The sequence below is a fragment of the Panthera leo genome, chromosome C1 (assembly GCF_018350215.1).
Source record: "Panthera leo isolate Ple1 chromosome C1, P.leo_Ple1_pat1.1, whole genome shotgun sequence".
Taxonomy (NCBI): domain Eukaryota; kingdom Metazoa; phylum Chordata; class Mammalia; order Carnivora; family Felidae; genus Panthera; species Panthera leo.
The window spans coordinates 147,721,384-147,741,840 of NC_056686.1; the positions used below are offsets into that span (position 1 = coordinate 147,721,384).

A 20,457-nucleotide genomic window follows, 5' to 3' on the forward strand; every position below is an offset into this window, starting at 1 on the left:
TATTAACATATATTTTATACATAGTATTATATACTGTATTCTTAAAATAAGGTAAGCTAGAAAAAAATTTGCTAGGAAAATCCTAAGAGAAAAAAATATATTTACAGTACTGACTGTATTTATTGAAGAAAAAAAATCCACGTATAAGTGGACCAATGCAGTTCAAACCTGTGTTGTTCAAGGGCCAACTGTATATGTGTAAATGTAGTAGGAAACTTAATAGAGAAATACAAAGTAACAACTCAGAGTCCAGTTCTTTGGGTCAAATCTAATTTCATTTATAAATACCATATTAAAAAAATTTTTTAATGTTTATTTTTGAGAGAGAGAGGGAGACAGAGTGCAAGTGGGGGAGGGGCAGAGAGAGAGGGAGGCACAGAATTTGAAGCAGGCTCCAGGCTCTGAGCTGTCAGCACAGAGTCTGATGCTGGGCTCGAACCCACAAACACAAGATCATGATATGAGTGGAAGTTGGATGCTTAACCTTCTGAGCCACCCAGAAGCCCCTAAATATTTTTTATTTTTTTATTTTAATTTTTTAAAATACTTCCTTTGAGGGAGACAGTGTGTGTGCGCAAGTGGAGGAGAAGCTGAGAGAGAGGGAGAAAGCAAATCCCAAGCAGGCTCCGCGCTGTCTGAGCAGAGCCTGACATGGGGTTCATTCCTACCAACCATGAGATCATGATCCGAGCTGAAATTAAGAGTCAGTTGCTTAACCGAATGAGCCACCCAGGCGCCCCTGGTTTTTATTTATTGTTTTATTTTATTAAAAAAATTTTTTTTAATGTTTATTTATTTTTGAGGGAGAGAGAGCATGAGCAGGGGAGGGGCAGAGAGTGAGGGAGGCACAGGATTGGAAGCAGGCTCCGAGCCAGCAGCACAGAGCCTGATGCGGGGTTCGAACTCACAAGCTGTGAGATCATGACCTGAGCTGAAGTCAGATGTTCAACTGACTGAGCCACCCAGGCACCCCTGGTTTTTATTTTTTTAAGTAGGCATCATGCCCAGCATGGAATCCAATGCAAGGCTTGAACTCATGACCCTGAGATCAAGAATTGGATACCTAACTGAGCCACCCAGGTGCCCCTATCAATACTTTTTAAAAAATAAAGTTGCTTTTCTGTAAACAAATAAACCCCCCCAAACAATGGTCTTATTTTCTATATATCGAGTTTTCAAAGAACTTTGTCATGTGTAATTTCTTAATTCTCATAGAAGCTCTATATTTGAATTTTTATGTGACCAATTTGCATTTTCTAGGAGAATTCCAAGGTTTTATTTCTATTCTACAGGAATATAAAAATCTTGATTTCATATAATCTACTGGAAAATATAGTTTCTGAGGGGGGAGGTAAGCTACCAAAGATTTGATCTAGATTGACTTTTTTTTTTCTTTTTGTTCTGTGAAGGATGATATGAACTTATTATTCCTCTTAGGAGGATGAGGCTTTGACCTTGCATTTGTCCTGCAGCTGATGGATGGCCACTAGGGGTAATCAGTTGGGTAGCCCTAGCCTTGGTGTAGAGCTTTAAATTGAGAAACCTTTATTCACATCTGAAATCATGGCATTGGAAAGTAGGTCTCTATCCCACATTTCTCCCTGCTTTGGTAGCAGGCTAGTTGTGAAACAGCCATTAAAGGTGCTGGTGTAGACTCGGAGAATTTTTTTTTTTTTTTTTTTTTAAAGTTTGTGTATTTTTGAGAGAGAGTGTGAGTGGGGGAGGGGCAGAGAGAGGAGGAGACACAGAATCTGAAGCAGGCTCCAGGCTCTGAGCTGTCAGTACAGAGCTTGATGCGGGCCTCGAACCTATGAACTGTGGGATCATGACTCGAGCTGAAGTCAGATGCCTAGCCAACTGAGCCACCCAAATGTGCCCCTAGAGTTGGAGAATTTTTAAGTTTTGGCGACCTCAGCACTATTTTAGGGGTAAAAATAAGACATGAGCAGTTGGTTTTTAATTCTTTACTTTCAAGTTTATTTATGTCAAAGTTTCCTGTCTTTTTTTTTTTTTTAATTATTATTTTTTTTTAACGTTTATTTATTTTTGAGACAGAGAGAGACAGAGCATGAACAGGGGAGGGGCAGAGAGAGAGGGAGACACAGAATCTGAAGCAGGCTCCAGGCTCTGAGCGGTCAGCACAGAGCCCGACGCGGGGCTCGAACTCACAGGCCGTGAGATCATGACCTGAGCCGAAGTCGGACGCTTAACCGACGAAGCCACCCAGGTGCCCCAAAAGTTTCCCATCTTTAAGGGAGTTTGGGGACACCAAACTGCTGGATTTGGTATATAATGACGGTCTTTGTGACCTGAGACTGTCCTGGAACGAACACAGAGTACTTAGGAAGGATGATGTCTCTGATAGGGGATACATACATAGGTGGCTGTAATAGTTTGAGCACTTGTCTGGAGTTTTTATAGATAAGGAGCCGACCGGCAGCAGAGGCTAGGAGCCTGGATGCAAACTCCTGACTAAGGATGGGAGAGAGCTACCTGTATACTGCTGATTTCCGATGATTGCACTTCTATTTCAGTTCTCAAAATTGAACTATTTATATGTTAATAATTTTTGTCTTTGGGCACCTGGGTGGCTCAGTTGGTTAAGTGTCTGATTTCAGCTCAGGTCATGATTTCACGGTTCATGAATTTGAGCCCCAAATCGGGCTCTGTGTTGACAGTGACAGTCACGATGGGATTCTCTCTCCTTCTGTCTCTGCCCCTCCCCTGCTAACAGTCTCTCTCTCACAGAAATTAAATAAATAAACTTTAAAAGGGGCTTCTTTGTCCCTACCTCTCACCGCCCCCCCAAGAAAATTTTGTAGATAACTTTTGAGTTATATAGAAAATTTATTTCCAAGTGTCAGATATTAAAAATATATATATTTGTTTGATGGTGTGTTTTCTTATTGTCTTAGTTCATGCTGCCATAACAAAATACCATGGACTGAGTGGCTTAAAAAACAGAAATTTATTTTCTCACAGTTCTGGAGGCCAGATATCTGATACCAGAGCACCAGTATTGTTGGGTTCTGGGTAAGACTCTGTTTTGTAGACGGTTGCCTTCCTGTGTCCTCAAATGGTGAGAGAGACCACAAGCTCTCTGGTACCCCTTCTTAGAAGGACACTAATTCCGTCATGAGGGCCCCACCCTCGTGATGTCATTTAAAACTAATTATCTCCCAAGGGCCCCATCTCCAAATACCATCATATGGGGATTTGGGGCTTCAATAAATGAATTTTCAGGGGACACAATTCAGCCCACAGCACTTGTCTCTATTCTAATTACAAATGTAATATTGTATTTCATTGATTATAAAACACACCGTTATTTCTTTTTTTTTTTTTTTTTTTTTTTTAAATTACTTTTGGATTTTTTTTTTTTTTTTTTTAAATGTTTATTTATTTTTGAGACAGAGAGAGACAGAGCATGAACGGGGGAGGGGCAGAGAGAGAGGGAGACACAGAATCAGAAGCAGGCTCCAGGCTCTGAGCCATCAGCCCAGAGCCTGACGCGGGGCTCGAACTCACGGACCGTGAGATCGTGACCTGAGCTGAAGTCGGACGCTTAACCGACTGAGCCACCCAGGCGCCCCTAAACACACCGTTATTTCATGTACCTCTAAGGAAAGACCTACTGACCTGCTGACATAATACTTTATTAATTAAAATGTTCATTTGACTTAAGTTTTCCCTTTTTCAGAGAGTTATTTTTACATATCTTAATCTTTTTCATAAAAGTGAAAGAAAATATAAACAGGTTGGTTAAGGCATTTCTAATTTATATTCACTGCCTTATTTTTGTAAGTCCTTATTTTTTTTTTTAACCTAGTTGTCACCATCCATTTTTCTACACACTACATTATCTTATCTGCCTTTGAGAGCATTAATGATAGAGTGTTTTTTGAGTCGGTTACTATATTCTCCAGGGCTTTCTTCCAAACTGAAGATCTTCATTCTGCATATTTGATACTATCCTTTCATGATCTCCAAAGGAGATTTTAATGGAAAGTTTTCAGATAGAATCCAGGGTTCTTCTTCATTCCACAGTTAATCTTAAGTGCTTTGTTGACTGAAACCTGGAAAGGCTTAAAATTGTCTAGTCACCCTAGGTTTGTGGTCAGTGGCCTCCACATTACAGTCACTGCTTGGCTGATAGTGATTTTTAAGATGCCATCGACTGTTAACATACATTTTGGTAGTGAAAACAAATATAGGTCTTTGAATCTATGCCCAATATAGCATGTGTTTATTGTAAAAAATTTGGAAAATACTAGTAAGAATAAAGAAAAAAACCCAGGATATTCTTTGTCTTTTGCCTTACCTCTCCAATGCCATTAGTCTTTGATCAATGCCTAATATTTTATTGAACTCATATACCATGATTTTGCTTGGGTATGTGCTTTTCTCATTCATTGAAAACAAAACAGAAACAACCTCTGGAAAATAGGTATCTGTATACAAATCTCTGATTATTTTAGTAGAATGTTTCTAGGCAAGGAATTAATAGTGCAAGTAAGCAAACTTTTCAGAAGCTGGTCGTACCTCTTGCCAAATTGTTTTCCAGGAGGATTGTATTGATTGCCACCTGTGTAAGCAGTATGTGCATGTGCCTGCTTGCGTGACTCTTACTAGTATTGGGTATTTGTAGGTTTTAACAATCTTTGCCAATTTTATAACTTAAAACATGTTATTTGCTTTTAATTAGCTTTTTTTTTTAGATTGGTAGACCTCTTAAGTATTTAGTGCCCATTTATATTTTCTCGTTATTGTCTTTTTATGCCCGTGTCTAATTGACTCTTGAACAACATGGGGGTTAGAGACACCAACCCTCCACCTCCCTCCCTACCACAGTCAAAAATTCAAGTATAACTTTTGACTCCCCAAAACTTAATTAATAGCCTGTTTTTGACCAGACTTCCTGTTAACATAAACATTAACACATTTTGTATATTTATTACTGTATTCTTAAAAAACAATAAGCTAGAGAAAAAGTTAAAATCATAAAGAGAAAATATTTACAATATTTACAATATTGTACTGTATTTACTGAAAAAATATCTGTACTGTATTTACTGAAAATTTTACAATATTTACATATTGTACTGTATTTACTGAAAAAAAAAAAAATCTGCACTTAAGCGGACCCATGCAGTTCAAATCCGTGTTGTTCAAGAATCAACTGTTTATTTTTTTTATCTGTTGGGAATGTGAGAGGCTCTTCATTCTGGTTCTTCCCTTTTCCTAGTATGGCCCCTGGTATGTCAGAATGGGGTTTCTTTATAAAGTCACTCACCGAAGAATTTTTATTGAACTTACTAAAACTTGCCTGTGTTCCATTGGTAGAAGTGTCCCCTGCATTGTTGAAGTTTCAGTTTGTGCTGAGGCTGGAGATATGTTAGTCTGATTGGCTCTATTTAATAAATTTATAGAGAAACCAAAATAAAAGCATAAAACCAACTCAAAATGAATCATCAAGTTTTTCACAGTACTTGATAGCATTCTGTCTCTGTGCACAGTCAAAAAGTCTAAATACCTCCTACCACCTGGAGGTGCCCGAAGCTGGACTCCCGGTGAGTTGCTAACAGCAGGCAGGGATAGTTCCAGATAATTAGCATCTCCTTAATAAATTGCTGTATTCTCAAGTGTAAAAGTTTTTATCCATGGCTCAAAATCTTAGATTGTTATGTGTAGGGATTCTTTTTCAAACTAAGGTAAAATAATGAAAGGATTTAGATCTAGAGGAGTCTTAAGAAATTCACTGTCTTCATTTTTTTGAGGAATATTTGGAAAAGAGGCACTGAGCAACTGTCCAGCATTATATAGCTAGTTAAAACAAACATGGAGTCCAAGTGTAGTTTCTGACTCCAGACTAGTTCAGTTTCTATGTCTCTGGCTAGCTGCATTATTTTTGTTTCTAGCACTGAATAAATAGAAAACCTGTCCCTGAGATAGAAGATAGATTTCCTATATATTTATAATTTCTCTCTACAGGGATTATTTTGATTTCCACCCTGCCCCAGCCCCAAAGGATTATTTCTGAGTTTCTTACGTGGTCTTTATCTAGACCCAGTAACTGTGAGTGATATGTCTTCTTTTTCTTTATCTTAAGGACCATTTCTGCTTGGTGTCTTTGAGACTGTTACAAATCAGCCCTATTTAGTTTTTGTAAAGCCATTAAAATACTGTAAATGTAATAGTTAAATATAATGCAATCATTTTTTAAAAAGCTATGCAATGATATTAGAAATAGACAGCATTCCTATTTCTTCTCTGCTTTTTCCTTTGTACTCCCTAAGGCAATTAACATTCATAGGTTATTTGATCTAAGTATTTTCTTTTATTTTTTTTTTTTTTAATTTTTTATTTTAACGTTTATTTATTTTTGAGACAGAGAGAGACAGAACATGAATGGGGGAGGGTCAGAGAGAGGGAGACACAGAATTGAAACAGGCTCCGGGCTCTGAGCTGTCAGCACAGGGGCCCGATGCGGGGCTCGAACTCACGGACCGCGAGATCGTGACCTGAGCCGAAGTCGGCGCTCAACCGACTGAGCCACCCAGGCGCCCCTGATCTAAGTATTTTCTATGCATATATGTGTATATGTACACACATATGTGCATGTGTAGATCCTTAAGAAGATCCAGACTTTACACTGTTTTATTTTGCAGATTTGTTGATTGTGTTTTTAGACCTTTTTCATATCAGCACACACTAATATATAGGCTTTTAAAAAGTTGCTCAGTATTTATTACATTGGACAGGTAGCCTGTGGTTTCTTTATTCCCCTGTTGACGGTTGTATCTCTTTTGTTGTCATCATTATCATTAGTACTAGACTGAACTTCCTTGTACATACCTGCCTGCGCTCTCATAAAAATAACTATAAGAAAAAGTTAGTTAACAAGTTTGTTCATTTATCAACTTCCTAGATTTTTGTCAAATTGCCCTTCAAAAATATGGCATTAAATTTACAACTCCACTTGTGGGACTCCTGGCTGGCTCAATTGGTTAAGTGTCCAACTCTTGGTTTTGGCTCAGGTCATGATCTCACCATCATGAGATCATCTGGGCTTGGTGTGGAGCCCAGCTTGGGTATCTTTCTCTCCCTTTCATTATGCTCCACCTCCCTCAAAATAAATAAACTTAAAACATGTAAAATAAAAATGTATAGTTCCACTTTCAATATATGAAAATGTCTCTTTATACACTTACTAACATGGGTTATAATCAAATTATTTCATCTTTGCAGTGTGATAGGCAAAAATTGTATCTCATTGTTTTAATTATGCAGTTCTTCAGAATGAATTCATACACATTTTTCTATTTATTGGCTGTTTGAAATCCTACTGCCTGGATTTGTATCCTAGCTCCGTAGTTTGCCAGCTGTGTGAACATGAGCAAATTACTTAACCTTTCTCTGCTTCCTGGGTCACTTATGAGGATTAAATGAGTTAATATTTATAAAGGGCTTAAATCCGTGCTTGACATATAGTATATGTTATATGAGTATTTGTCATAAAGATTTAAGTTTTTTTCTCTCTTGCCTGTATGTTTACCTATTTTTCTGTTGGGTTCACTGTTTTAAATTTGTTTTAAAATTTGGTAAGTGGTGAACCATTAATTGTTTACCAGCTGGAGTTCTAAGCAAGTCACACGTGTCCTGTTTAATTTTGAACTATAAACCCTAAAAGGATTCATACAAGTCATCCTTCGTTTTTGGTAGGATTAAGTGAAGGCTTTTGTTTTAATTCTGTAAGTTCAGTGTTGAAAACTGACTGAGAGGTTACACATCATTATTTCAGGGAGGTCAGCTCTCTCTCTTTCCCTGCTTTGTGTGAGAGTTTTGATGCGCTAATCTGATTAAACCTTTTAAAGCTACATCCTTAGCTCTAAGATTGTTAAGATTAGAGGTTCTCGAGTTTTTCCCCCTTTATCCATTAAATGGTTTCCATGGTTATTGGACTCCGCAAACCGTACTTCAAATCCCTTGTGCTTTGTGGAAGCGGCGTCTCCAAGAAGAACAACGCTCTGCTGCTTTGGCTTCAGGAAACTTGGAGTTCTGGTTTATTGTAGCTACTAGCTCTCTGTGAACAAGTGTTTCACTTTTCTGAAGCTCTGTTTCCTTGCCTGTAAAATGAAGGTAATCGTCTGTCTTATACTAATTGTAAAGGTCAAATGAAGCTGTGTAGTTTTGTTTGTTTTAACTTCTGGCACAGTAATATTGGTGATGTGGGGAATTTGTTTTGTTTTTAACCACATGGTATTCTTGGTTTGGGGGAAATGCCCATTAAGTGAGAAAATAAAATACACTCATATGAATATTTAAACTTATATCAGGAGTTTTTGATACCCAAGTGTTGTGAGGGAGGGGTGCAATACCTCTTTTTCTTCCTCAAATATATTAAAGAAACTAGGAAGTGAATCCCCTGGGAGAGGATATGGTGGCACTGATAAAAGTTGCTCTTTGAGTACTTATTATGTATCAGACAGTCTGCTAAATGCTTATAAACAGTTATGCCATATCATGGATGGGGTATTAAGTAGAGCTTAAAGAGCTGATTTAAGACTGTGCAGTTACTAAGTGGCAGAGCCAAGATTCGAACCCAGTTTGTCTCCAAAGGCTATGTTCTCTTTAGTATAGCCAGGTTGCCTAAGTTCAGTTCCGTTTTAAAATCTGCAAAATGGAGATAACAGTATCTGTCTTCTAGGGGTGTTGGTTTTTCTGATGATCCAGTGAGTTAAAGGGCTTAGAACAGTGCCTGGACCATAGTGAGCATTTTAGGCTTGCTCTTATTGTAATTGATGGTACTTTCTGTATCATTCTGGTTCTTTTTTCCCCCCACCCCTTAATCTCCTCCTTTAGCATTTAATAAGTGGCAGCCTCTTGGATATTTTTATTTCTTTGCCTGTGTGGCAGACACAGCCCTGGCCGTTTCATCTGGTGCAGATGGAGGAGAGCCGTGGTGATGGGCCTGGCCTTAGCGAAGTGCTGTGGGGGCAGTTGCTGTAAATAGTCTGAGATGGCATGTGCTGGCTAGGACAGGGAAGGGGGAAAGGATTTGAGCCCCAAACACAAGGACCCGCCACCAGAAGCGTCTTTATCTGCCAAGAGAAGATGTGTGTGCACTCAAAGGTGTAGTGCCTGCATGATTTGGTGTTCACCTTGCCTTTATTAGAGTGTGCTCTAGTATAATTGTCTAGTGCATTAATTGCCAAATGTGGCTGATTCACTGGAGGGATTTGTGAGTTAAATTCCCATCCTGCGTATTGAATCACTCCTCAGTGGTGGGACCCGAGCATCTGTATTTGTAATTTTTTTAAGTTTATTTATTTATTTTGAGAGAGAGTGTGTGTGCACATGTGTGTGAGTGGGGAAGGGCAGAGAGAACCTCAAGCAGACTCCACGCTGTCAGCACAGAGCCCGACGTGGGGCCTGATCCCATGAATCATGAGATCATGACCTGAGCTGAAATCAAGAGTCAGATGCTTAATTGACTGAGCCACCCAGGTGCCCCTATAATGGCTTTTGAATGGTTAGCCAGGTTTGAGAGCCACTAGGATGCTGTTTGTTTCTGAGTCTGTGCAGGGCCACCCCCAGCCAGCCATGGCAGAAGTGTGTGTGTGTGTGTGTGTATGTGTGTGTGTGTGTGTGTGTGTATGACTTTGAAAAGTCTTGGGAGAAGGAACTTCCCCATTATCTAATCAACCCCATTCTTGGCAGCTCTCTAAAGATGAATTGGAAATACAGGTCTACAAGCAGGTGAGTGATAAGGGTTCCATTCCAGAAATAACCAGGGACAGGATTTCATCAAATTAATTTGTTAGTTATATTTTATTTGGGTCTTGTGTTTATGTCGATGCCTCATCAATATTTGCTTATTCTCATGCTTCGAAGTTACATACACAGGAAGTAATAGCTATTGAATGTAATTTTGATATTTAATTTACATGCAGCTTAATGGAAGTTGTTAGAGGGCTGTGTTTCCCAGTGCAGTGCTCAGAGAATGAATGGAGTAGCTCACATTCCATTTTATAGTCGAGAAATCATGATTAGAGTGGAATGTGAATATGGTTAGCTGTGGTGAGACAATATTGACATTGTTGCTAAGATATTGTACCAGACATGTCATTGAGGCTGCTTTTTTTCCGAAACTGAGTGATGCTCCCCCCCCCCCAACACCCCCCCGCCCCTGCCCCAATTTGTGGTGCTGGTGGTGCTGGTGAAGCAGGAATATAGCAAATAAAATAACAGATGCAGAAAATGTCTTCTCATTCTCCCACTCCCTGCCCTGCAGTACAGGCCTGAAAAGGATCTTGTTAAACAGCCACATGTACACAATTGATTTAGTCTACTTTTTTCTAGGATGTGTGCTGAATTGGTTACATTGCATTTTTAACGTGTTTTTGTAGGGAAGAAACTTTCAGGGCTGCCTAGAAACTTGGAGGCATTTCCCCCCAAATGTTTATAGATCCCGTTTTCCTTGTAAGGAGTTGAAATGAGATAAATGGTGGCAGCTCCCTCTTCTCCTTCCTTTCTCTTGTAACAAGGCCTGTTGGCAGGAGTATTGCTGATGGGCCTGCCAGGGTTTGGATTTGAGTAGTCAGTGAGGGGGTGGTGTGCTGGTTATGGTATTGTTCTAAAAGTCTTTTTCCCTCCACTTACTTTTCCACCCCCAAAATGTCATCGTGTCCAATATGACAGAATGTTCCTGGTGATTATCGTTCAGGGAAACATGACTTGCTAAATTATCTGTGGATGACAGTCAGAATTTCTTAAGCACTGAAAAGCATTCCATGCTTGGTACACACCTTGGCTAGGAGATCCATGGTGTACACAGAAGCAGGCCAGTGTAAAGCCATGATGCAGAACTCTGTGGGTCAGACTGCCTGGGTTCAAATCCACATGTACCACTTACAGGCTGTGGGGCCCTAGGTAGCTCACTTAGTAGGCTCCCTAAGCAATAGTTTTCTCAGCTATAGCCCAGGAGCAATGCCACCAAATGGAATAGGATGAATAAATAAGCTAATGTGTATACAGTGCTTAGCAAGATGTCTGGTACACAAAGTAAGGCCTTTACTGCTAACTTAATCACCCTCATTATTATTAGGACAGTTACATTTGATGAACATGTATATCTAGTTAGAGCAGAGAACTTTCTGTAAATCCTGATGTGTTACTTGGGTACTTCCTGCAATGTGAAATTCCAGGGTAAGTGAGCTCCAGCAGTCATAGTGGGGCTAAGCGTGTAATTGGGATGGAGAATAGCTTGAGGAGTTGGATATTCAATGGGTAGCTGCAGTCCTCAGGGCTGCCTCCTTGCAGTTCCAAGGCACCATTCACATAGATGTGAGACATGCAGCACAGTGATCCTACTGTCATTCTTCCTCATATCACACTCAAGACCTACAGAAAAAGTGGAGTTTTCTATGTTATAAGAAGTCATATTCAGGATATTGTTTTTGAGAAAGTTTAATGTTAAGAGAAGTTTGGTTGGAGATTGGAAGTTGTAAGCAGAGAAATCAGAGTGTAGACAGAGCTGGGGCAGTGAGGTTCTATTAAGTACTTCGAAGTATATAGAACAAGGAACTGGATCTTGGACTGCACAATGACCATAGAATACAGCCAGAACAGACCTTCCCTGTGAGATCAACCAATAAGGAAGACTTTTTGATGTCTGTAAGACTTGGGGAAAAGAGGACCATAGACAGTTTAAGCTACATGGACAAGGGCAAGTCTGAGCCAGGTGGTTGAGTAGGCATAGTTGGAGGTGCATAGATAAGGGAAAAGTGAGTCTCTGTTCCTGGGGAAGGGTATTCATAAGAGCAATAACTTGGCAGGTATCCAGCAGGGGCTTACTGGGAAACCTCCAGAAGTAGAAAGAGATAGGTACAAATTTATGTTTCAAATAAATGTTTGATGGAAAATAAATTGTGTTTTCTTTTTTTAAAAAATCTTTTTTAATGTTTATTTTTGAGAGAGAGAGAGCATAGGGCAGGGCAGAGAGAGAGGGAGACACAGAATCTGAAGCAGGCTCCACAGACTCCAAGCTGTCAGCACAGAGCCTGATGTGGGGCTCGAACCCGCAGACCGTGAGATCATGACCTGGGCTGAAGTCAGATAGTCAATTGACTGAGCCACCCAGGAGCCCCAAGTGTGTTTTCTTATAAAACATTCTCATTATAAAAATGTCAGAAGATATGTCAAACGAGAAATGTAAAAGGGAAAAACCATTGCTGCTTCCACCCCCTTAAGAATAACCATCAACATTTTATCAAACCTTCTTCTGGCTTTTGGTTGTGCATATTCTTTTCCCATTGGCATACAGCATATACAAAATTGTGTGTACTGGCTTAAATGTTGCTCCCTTTGTTTTTTTTTTTTAAAGTTGATCATATGGTAAACTCAAATCTTTCTTTTTCATAATTTCAGTTCCTTGGCAATGAAAATGGTTGTTGTGGTGTTCTGCACTCCTCTGCTTGTTTAGGAAATGGTGGGGCGGTGGTGTGGGAGAGCTCTCTCTGCCCAGTGTCACAACCATGCAAAAAATGTTAGCCATTGTTAGCAAGTTCTGGCACAGGGCATTATTGTTCTAAGAGCTTGCCAGATAAGGTAAGAGATTGTTTCTGCACTAAGGGGTGAAGGATATGGTTCAAAAACCACATTTCCTGAATGAGCAGGGACTGGAAGCAGAAGAGGGAGACAGCTGAATGAGGTGTTTGGAGGCTGGGCTTGGGCTAGAGTTTATTGCCTTTTTTTCTTTTCTTTTCTTTTCTTTTTTTTTTCTTTTCTTTTCTTTCCTTTTGTCTTGTCTTGTCTTGTCTTTTTTTTTTTTTTTTTTTTTTTTTTTTTTAATGATAATGTCCTCAGTATTGAGTAGTTAATTTTGGTTCTTAAGTAACTTTTTTTCTCAAGAAGGATAAATGGGCTGGGCATTTTCTGAGCCTTTGAGTTTCAGATAATTTTTTTTTTCTGGTTGATACTGTACTTAATGGAAAACTTGGTATAGTTTTATAAGGTTTGGTCTTGCTATTCCCTCCCTCAAATTCTGTGGGTGTTGCTTTTGACTTCTGTTTTTTTGGTATTGGTTGGAGAGGAGAAGTGTTGTGGGTTGAATTCTGTCCCCGCCAAAAGATGTTGAGGTTCTAACCCTCAATACCTGTGAAGGTGACCTTATTTGGAAGTAGGGTCTTTGTAGACATAATTGAGGTAAAATGAGATTATATAGGACTAGGGTAGGCCCTAATTTACTATGACTGTCCTTAGAAGAAAAGAAGCACAGACATAGGGGAGGAGGCCATGTGATGACACAGGCAGAAATTGATGTGTCTACAAGCTAAAGATAACAAGCAACACCGGAAACCAAGAAAGGCTTGGACTAGATTCTCCCCTAGAGCATTCAGAGAGAGCCTGGCTCTGCCCAACACCCTTAAATTGTAGACTTGAAGCCTTCAATTTCTGTTTAAGCTACCCAGTTTATGGTACTCTGTTACAGCAGCCTGAGAAACTAAGATAAGCAGTCTGAGGGGAGTTGGGTTCTGGTTCCTTTGAAAGTCTCTGTGGTTTTGTAGCCCATTAAACTTTTTTTTTTTTTTTTTTTTTTTTTTTTTTTACTTTTTCCTTTTCTTTCTTTCTTTCTTTCTTTCTTTCTTTCTTTCTTTCTTTCTTCTTTTTTTTTTTTTTCCTATATCCTTACCTGGATATTTGTGATAAAGAAAAAATTATCAGCTTAGTTTTGCCAAGGTGAGTCAAGGTGCAGTCCCTTCAGGGAAACAACCTGGGGTATGGTGGGTTCTTTTTATCTGCATACTTTAATTCAGAAAAGATATTTTTTAAATGTTTGTTTATTTTTGAGAGAGAAAGAGAGAGCGTGTGTGTGTGCACACAAGCAGGGGAGGGGCGGAGAGAGAGGGGGACAGAGGATTTGAAGCCGTCTCTGTCCTGACAACAGAAAGCCCTATGCAGGGCTTGAACTCAAGAACTATGAAATCATGACCTGAGCCAAAGTCAGATGCTTAACTGACTGAGCCTGCCAGGTACCCTGTTGGGTTTGTTTCCTTTTTTTCTAAAGTGTATTTATTTATTTTGAGAAAGAGAAAGAGAGAACACATGAGCAGAGAGGGGCAGAGAGAGGGAGAGAGAAGCCCAAGCAGGTTCTGTACTAGCAGCATGAAACCCCGTGTAGGGCTCGAACTCACAAACTGTGAGCTCATGAGCTGAGCTGAAATTAAGAGTTGGATGCTTAACTCACTGAGCCACCCAGGTGCCCCAAGATTTGTTTGTTTTTAGTTTTTAAAATATCATGTCCTCATTTCATCTCAAAAACACCTTTTGTTTTTCATATCTATAATCTTTACTCACATCATTAAAATGTTTGCCCTTCTCCTCTGATTCTGGGGAGACTTCCTCAAGCTTGTTCTTTATCACCGAGTGGATTTTCTATAGTGTTAATTTTATTCTTTATGCCTGAAATGTGGATCGAAATCTGGTTACTGCTTTTTAAATTTCCTTGCTTGTCTTCCCTTATTTTTAGTGTGAATCTAGTGTATAGATAAAATAATCAAAATAACACAGCATATGAAGGGTATAGAGGCCATATTATCCTGTATTCTACTGAGGGTGCCATGCAATTCACTGAATTTTTTTTCTCTGTCTTTTTTTTTTTTTTTTTTTTTTTTTTTTTTTTGAGTGTTCAAGAAGATACTCTTTTCCTTTCTCTCATAAGCTATATGTTTACTCATTCTGCCATCATTTATTATTTTGGGGGTGTTTGTAGGGGAGGCTTTTCATCAAAGAGAAAAGGTATAGTCAGCCCTGTTTTTTTGTTGTTGTTGTTGTTGTTGATTTTGATTTGTTTGTTTTGTTTTTGAGAAAGAGAGAGACATAGAGTACGAACTGGGGAGGGGCAGAGAGAGACACACACAGAATATGAAGCAGGCTCCAGGCTCTGAGCTGTCAGCACATAGCCCGACGCAGGACTCAAACTCATGAACGGTGAGATCATGACCTGAGCCAAAGTCAGACTCCTAACCAACGGAGCTACCCGGGTGCCCCTAGTCAGCCCTGTTTTACCTACATGGATTGATCTGTTGGTTCCTGTTGGTAGGTGTGGGGGAAAGACAGGAGCAGATGCCCAGGAAAGGGCCTGGATAGCTCTCTGACCTGGTGGACTAAGTGTGCTTAGGCCCCTGGTTGTTTCAATAACAACAAAAGATGCCCTGTTACTATCCTTACATTATTGGAAGTTCTTTCCTTTTCTGACACTCCCTTATCTTTCCATATGCTTTTTGCATTTATGAGCTTGCCTCTTACTTTGTAGTTACAAGTATTTTATCAGGGTCTTGGGAGATGTTTTAAGTGAAACAGGAATTACCACCTTTAGCCTACCATCACCCCACCCCCTGTACTATGGGCTGTCCCCCCTCTTCCTTGTACTTCCATAGTTCTTGGTCCTGCCTGTTTCATTCCTAGCCCTTTCAGCCTCTGCTTCCTCCCCATCCCCTCTACCCCCCTGCCAAGCCTGTCTCTCTTCCTGCCCTCTTCCTGGCAGACCTCTGGATTATCCTGTGTGTGCTGCAACTACCACACACACTCCACCACCAGCAGCAGAGATGCCCAGGACCTGGAAGAGAGCCGGAATGCAGGGTGGGCAGAAAAGAAATGAAATGTGTGCCTACACAGAGCCCATCGATGATGGGAGCACGTGTGTTCTGTGCTACCGAGAATCCGACCTTCTTCAGAGCAGGGTCCTGTACCGCGTCCACTTCAGTCAGTAGAACATAAGCTCCTCTAGTGGTCAGCCCCAAACACGGTCACTTTGGATGATCTTTGTGGAACAGATCTTCATTTCATCCACTTGCCAGGTCAGGCCATGGTGGGTGGCCCATTTAGACTTAAGATCTTCATGTCCATACAAGGCTCAATCCTAGGGGATGCAAATATAAAATATTTACAGGAAACATATGCACATAAAATGTAAACCATATAAAAGTATATACCTCTCATCCATGCTCCCAACTGGTCATTTCCCTTTCCCAGAGTCGGCCACTGCTGCTGGTTCCTGTGTGTCCTTCTAGAGACCCCACACATGTACAACTGTGTATGTTTACACAGATTTATATACATAAGTTTATAGTGTATATACAGATGTGTATACAGATAGGCACACATATACACATACACACACACACACTCAAGGAATGTACATTGTGTTACAGTCATCTGTATGGTGTTCTCCAATTTCTTTCCCTTTTCATCTCTCCCACCTCTGTCTTGGAATAGGAGCATAAACATTTTGGATCTCTTTGACCACCTTCCTGCCTCAGTGGTTCTCAATCCTGGCTGCACCTGAGAATCACTTGGGGGAGACCTGTCAGTGCCTGAACCATACCCCAGACTAGTTACAACAGCCTCGCTGGGAAGGGCTCAGGTTTCCCTGTGTGCAGGGATTGGGCACTACAGCTTTAGTCGTGTGCAGGAGCAGCAGGCCCAGTGGACTCAGGGACCCGAGTACTGAGTGTACCTGACAAGGAAATACAGAATAACGGATTCCATGTAGATTGAGGATGAATCCTACCAGGCTGCTTTGACCACAGCCAGCCCACTGCTTTCTTCTTCCTCTGGGCCGGATAGAGTGGCCACATTCTTGGTTCGATGAGGCGAGAATGACACTCAGCACATCCACCCTGGGCAGAGAGAGCAGGGCCAAATGCTGCAAGAGTTAAATGAATTTACAGTGCAAAGGGAAAGGAGAAGAAACTATTTAAGGTGCTTGGTTACTAAACTCTAACTCAGATCCACTTTGCTTGCGTGGTGACAGCATAAGGTGTGACTGACTGAAAGAAAATTAATGATCTGAGCCCGGGTGCCTCCCAAATGGAATGGTCCAGGAGTGCTGTGGAGCTAATTAACCAGCCTGCACGAAAAGTGAAAATAGATGAGGGAACAGGTTTCTTTTCACAGTGGCCTGGTACTGTGCATAGACCTACATATACTATTTTTGGCATTCCCTATTAAGTATTCAAAATGACGTAATGTTGAAAGGCATAGCTCAGTACCCTTTTTTCAGGGTAGTGGAATAGATTCTGGATTGGACTGCCTGGATTCAGAGTCAGCCCTGCCATTGGTCGGTGTCCTTGGGCAAGATGCTGGGTACTTTCTGTGTGGTAGACTCCTTGTCAGAGGAGTATTAAAAACAACACCCACTTCATGAGGTCGTTGTGAGGATATGAGATAATGGGTATAAAGTGTCTCCAACGAACCCTGTCCTAACACATAGTACGTCAAAGAAGGCACTTACTGTGTTGAAATACACCCCTCTAGGGCTTGGGGGTGGAATTTTTCTGAGGTCTTGTATTCTTTAAGCTTAGAAACTCTTGCCTGGTGGACCTGCCTTAAAGGAGAATTTTGACAATAAGAGAGGAAATGCCAGTCTCTTTCCTCATCGTCTGTGTCAGGGTAAAGTATGTCTGGTTCTGTAACCACTGAGTATTGAGAATAAAACTGTGAGGATAGTATTTACTGATCTCCATGTAGAATCTGCTTCGTGGATTTTTGAAGACAAAAGGATAAACTTGTCCTGTTGACCAGGTTTTTCTGTACTGGGGAGTGGGGGTGGAAGTTAGCTGCCTTGTTGCCTCCTAACAGTATTGTTTGAGTCTTAGTCACGACTCTGTGAATAATGTTCTGGAAAATTGCTTTCTTGGATACATTTATCTTGATTCTCTTTTTGAAAATGTACATTAACAATCAGTAGCTTTGGCTGGTTACTTGGGGAGATCCTATAAGACATAAAACAGTTTAAAATGCTTTCGGTTGCAGAGGGAGCCTTCCAAAGGCTCCCAAAATGATACTTGGATCTTGTGGGAGGAAATCTTCCAATTTTCTAGGTTTCTGTAAATATATATGAGTTATGTGGTTATAAAACTTTATGATGGAAAATATGTTTAAGAAACATTAATGCACTCCCAGGCGGGGACTGCACAAAAGATGCCCTAACACATTTAATGCCCTAGTTAAATGTACTGCACAAGTCCCGTTTTCTGGAACTGGATAAACAGAACATTCTTTCTTTCTATTCTGAGCTTCCACCCTCCCCCCTCCACCTGACCCTCCCCACCCCCCCGCCTAGTGATTTCAATGGCACAATAAATGGAAATCTTATTTCCTGCATCTGCAGACCTATTTACCTGAATGTTTGAGCTCACCCTTGCCTTTCTCAGGTCTGCTCTTTCTGAAATGCGATTTTGCTTTCATCTCCCTGGCTTCTTTGCCCTCGTTTTTTAAGCCTTCTCTAATCCTGCACTCCATTTACTTTAATCTGTAATGTTGGACATTGCCATTCTGCATAGACACCTTTAAACATTCATCATCTCCCAGATTTGCATTTTCTTCCATTATGAACTTAAATCCCTTTTCACAGTCTATAACAGTAGAAAAAAAATTTAAAATAAAGAAGTGTTATCAAAAGCCATTTCTGCCAATTTAAAATGCCTTATTGGATGGCTTTATCCCCTTTGATAATTCTATTATCTTGGCAAACTATGACTGGGACTTATAGTTCCTTTGTGTCATACATATGTGCGTATGTACATATTTAGTTATATGTATTACAAATAGGAAGAACCTTATGCCCCCATGCCATTTATGGTCTTTTATTTTTGGAATTCAAAGAAGTGGTGATTTTAAAAGTATGTGTGGGTTTGTGGTGTGTGTGTGTGTGCATGCGTGTGATGGAGGCTGTATGTGACCTGCAAAGCCTAAACTTTAAAAGCAAAACTGTGCTGACCCTTTACAGACTTGTTACTTAAAAATATGTCTGTTTTGGGTACCTCCATTTTTTTTTTTCAAAGTACAGGTCTTTTTTCTTCTTTGTTTGTTTATTTTTGAGAGAGAGACCAAGCAAGAGCAGGCGAAGGGCAGAGAGAGAGGGGGACAGAATCCAAAGCAGACTCCAGGCTCTGAGCTGTCAGCACAGAGCCCAACATGGGGCTCAAACTCACAATTGTGAGATCATGACCTGAACCGAAGTCAGGTGCTCAGCCGACTGAGCCATCTGGGCACCCCTCAGACGTGTGGGGTAGTGTGTTAGAGCCTGAGCTGGCCAGTTTTAGGAATTGGGAGAGAAGGTCATTCTAGGTGTTTGACCCCTGCTCGTCAATTTCAACCCCTATGTCCCATTGTTTTCTGTCTGTGAAACAATGTGATTGAATTAGATACTCTCCGAGATTAAAAGCATGGTGGGGTGGATGCATTTATCTGTGGTGTATGAATGTTTCATGGGAAACACCTGCCAGTGGAACAGGAGGGGACCTGATAGATCATTGGTGGTTGATAACATGGTCATCCTACCTAGCCTGGCATTTCTGGAGTAGCAGGAATGGTGATCAAAGTGTATCTTATCACTTAATTGAGGTGGGAATAAAATAGGTCACAGTTCAAAGGACACCAACTATTTGGAGCTAAAGGAAATGTGTCCACAGTGCTGGTTATTGCAGTGAAATGTTTTTAATTCCTCTTAAAACCTCTTTAAGCATCTGCTGTGGAATGTTAAATCAACCAGAGAATTTCTGGTGTCCTGTTGCCCAGAACCAGTATTGTATAATTCTTGTGGATACCCTTAGGAGATTTTCACTTTCTGCCCCTGGCGTCGTCTGCATCCTTGTGATGCTCTCGGATTTACTTTGACCTGAACCCCTTTGCCTACATGTAGTTAAAGCACCAGGCTCCGGAATGCTGCCTCCAGCTTCTAAGCTGCTGAATCACCCCACTTGTTTCATGCTGCCTGTTCATACATAAAATTTCTCTTCCTGCTTTGTGCCTTTCTAATAAAAGGAAACTGGAAGTTAGGGGTCTTTGTGTCTGAAGGACAAACCAACAGAAAATGTTTGGGAATGATAATATAGTAAGATGTTCAAGTAATCCTGAAATAGAAACCCTTCCTTCCCGAGCCCCATCTCCGAGTCCCTTTTTATTGCAGACCACATAAAACCAGAGTGTCAGAGTGCAGCTGCTCAGAAGGCTGAAGGTCCTCATGGTTACAGCCTGCTTTGGAAACTCATCCCCACCATACTTGGAGTTAATGAAAATATTTGCTTTGCTTGATATAAACAAAGTTTATGGGCACATTTTATAATTAGGAAACCCTTTAATTTTCTTTTATCCTTAACTCCCCTCTTTTGTTTGTATCATTGGAGAATATGAAGTATTTAAGAAAATAAACCCTTTCTCAGTAAGGAGCTTATTTTTTATTTCTGGTGTTGTTAGATGCCTTTCTCCCTAATATTGTGTCCCCATCCAAATTAAGGGACTTGAAGTCTGGTTTGGGTTTTGTTTTGTTTTGTTTATTGTAAAGGTTAGAAATATTTCTGTATGAGTAGGGAAGACCATACCTTGTCACAGTGCCTGCTCCTATCCGGCCAGTCTAGACATTGGACTACCAGCTTGGTGATTGGGATGGTG

At 40.4% G+C, this 20,457-nt stretch overlaps 1 protein-coding gene across 8 annotated transcripts in view; it reads left to right on the forward strand.

The window, feature by feature from the left end:
• TANC1 (tetratricopeptide repeat, ankyrin repeat and coiled-coil containing 1) overlaps window positions 1-20,457 on the forward strand; it is a 240,464-nt gene that overhangs the window by 86,164 nt on the left and 133,843 nt on the right. The window contains exon 1 of one of the 8 annotated variants that reach the window (XM_042948903.1): window positions 6,047-6,075. The exons of the other annotated variants lie outside the window; for them this stretch is intronic. The gene's annotated coding sequence lies outside the window, so the exon portion shown is untranslated. Of the gene's footprint in view, window positions 1-6,046; window positions 6,076-20,457 lie in introns of those variants that run through there. 8 annotated transcript variants of the gene reach the window in all.